This window comes from Oratosquilla oratoria, chromosome 2 (assembly GCF_046742065.1).
Source record: "Oratosquilla oratoria isolate Oo_2021 chromosome 2, ASM4674206v1, whole genome shotgun sequence".
In the NCBI taxonomy this organism is placed as follows: domain Eukaryota; kingdom Metazoa; phylum Arthropoda; class Malacostraca; order Stomatopoda; family Squillidae; genus Oratosquilla; species Oratosquilla oratoria.
In genome coordinates this window covers 18,705,445-18,707,944 of record NC_134778.1, presented here as the reverse complement: position 1 = coordinate 18,707,944, position 2,500 = coordinate 18,705,445, and positions in this window count along the sequence as shown.

Here is a 2,500-nt window from a genome sequence, read left to right as displayed (position 1 = left end):
GGACAGTTTGATGGTTTGCCCGATGAAATTGCCCGTTGTCGAGCCAAGCCCTCGTGCCCGGCGGACATTGCTCGACCGTGTGGACGTGGCATAAATAACCATGTAGTGAGCGTTGAAACTATCGGTTGTTTTATAAAAGGTTAGATAACTTTTTGGATGGGGATGACAGGTGGTAATGGACATGGAACTGCCTAGTGTAGGACTTATGGTCTCTTGCAGTCTCCTTCATTCTTATGTTCTTATGAAATGGTGATAAAAGCGTTGTTGTTGTTGTTAGTGATGGAAGTAATCGTCGTGATGATAATGATGAAAGTAGTGATAGTGGAAGTAACGATGATAGTGACTCATGCAAACAATTGTAAATCTAACTATGGCGGTCACAACATATCTTCAGGGACGTTACTCAAATCCATAACTCTCATTGTTCTTCCCCTGCCTTTGGTGGCTGAGATTCGTAAAGAGCAGAGTCAACACTTCTTGGGTAGTTGACGCTTTGAGGAAAACGGAAAAGTGCGCATCCGGCAGGGAAAGGGCTTATGTGGATTCGCGTTCTTGTGGCGCGTTGGATTTCAACCTTCCTCGTAAGTAAACAGATTTTCATGAAAGTAGCAGTTGCCGACAAGACTGACGAGTTAAACACCATATGAGGAAGGAGCCTTTATTTGTACGACGTTTATTGAAAAAGCTGTAATAAGCGAAACGTCGTACAAATAAAGGCTCCGTCCTCATATGGTGTTTAACTCGTCAAGTAAACAGATCCAAGGTCGATACCAGAGGTTACCGTGATTGTTATTTGCCCTTAGTGAGTACCTTCTGGTACATTTTTTTTTTTATCTTCTTATATCGTCTTACAAGTACTTGAAGATTTATATATTTAGCGTGGGATAGAATGCCCCTTCTATCTATCTATATACCAAGCGTTTTCCCCCCTTATAAGCGAGGTAGCCAAGTCAGAGGCCCGTACCTATTCCCACCCATTTCACTCTCTTCCACCACCCCCTGCACCCCTCCCATCTCAGCTCCTCGTGGATGACGAGTCATCAATGCATTCGCCAACTGCCCTAGGTCAAACACAATGCAGCAAGACATAGTACATAGTTAGCAAGGCCGTTTCTCTTAATTGGCGACCTCCCCTCTCCGTCTGGAGAACAAAATCGTCTGGTGTTAAAGCAATGATGCACGAAATGGGTTCGATCCTTTGTCAGGTAGTGCATTTCATAAGCAATATGTAGCACTTCTATCCTTTGTAAAAGACAGATGAAGGGTATATGAACGGAAGGATAGTAAATGTTAAAGTGATCGACATTCTTCTATTGATTGGAAAATAGTTTCCAGTTATGAAATAACAATGCGAGACTATAGTCCACATATGAGCTCACAGCAAGTGGGGATCACTATATTTGAATAGAAAAAGTGTTCTAGTATAATTGACCAGAAAGTTTTGTTAGTGACCAGACAATTGATATCAATAACAAGCGGTCACTTCTCCTTTGCTCCCCAAAAAATGCATGAAAAGGAAAAAATAATGGGCATTGCTTCATTATGAGGTGACTGGAAGACAAAATATTTAAATGACTAATATTCGCAATGTTTACATCGGGAAGCCATTATTTGGGTCTTGCTACATGCCAACTTACCTGCCTGCTTGCTCACCTGTTTGTCTGCTCACCTGCTTGGGTATTTGGCTTATGATCCCTACTTATGTTACTACATTCATATCCAACCTCATCATAGACACATTTTTTTTACGTGATTTTCTTTTATGCTTACTAGAAAAGTAGGGGATTGACAAATGTATAAGAACAGGAGAGACCATGGATTTATTTATGTTTTTACCTTATTTATATTCTTTATTTATTCGTTTATTTTTCTATTATTATTATTACTATTATTATTACTATTATTATTATTACTACCATCATCATCATCATCATCATCATCATCATCATCATCATCATCATCATCATCATCATCATCATCATCATCATCATCATCATCATCATCATCATCATCATTTTATTTCATCTTTACTTATTTATCTATTTATTTATTTATTTATTCATTTATTCATTTTTGAGGAAGGGAGGGGGATGCATAAGCAAGAATCCTATTACTGAACTTTTGATGTCTCTAAGAGAAATCTGAGCTTTTGATTTCCTGACATTTCGTCCCAAATGTTTTTCTCGAAATGAAAACGTCGAGAAGCAACAGACTCCTGCCTCTTGTTAAGTATTCTTTTGTAGTCAAAATTATACTTGTCCAAGTGAACATTATTCAAACCTACTTCTCATTTGCGCAAATTTTTATTCATTGCGATGTTCTTTTTCCTCCTTTTCATATCTTCTCTTTCTTTACTCATTTCCAATCCGGTTCTTTGCCAGTCACCCTCCTCTTCCTTCCCCCTGTCCTCCCCTGTCACCCTAACCTCGTCACCCTCCTCTATTCTTACCTATTTTCCCTAGTCCCCTTTTTTCCTTTCTCCTCCTCCTTTCTTCTCTTT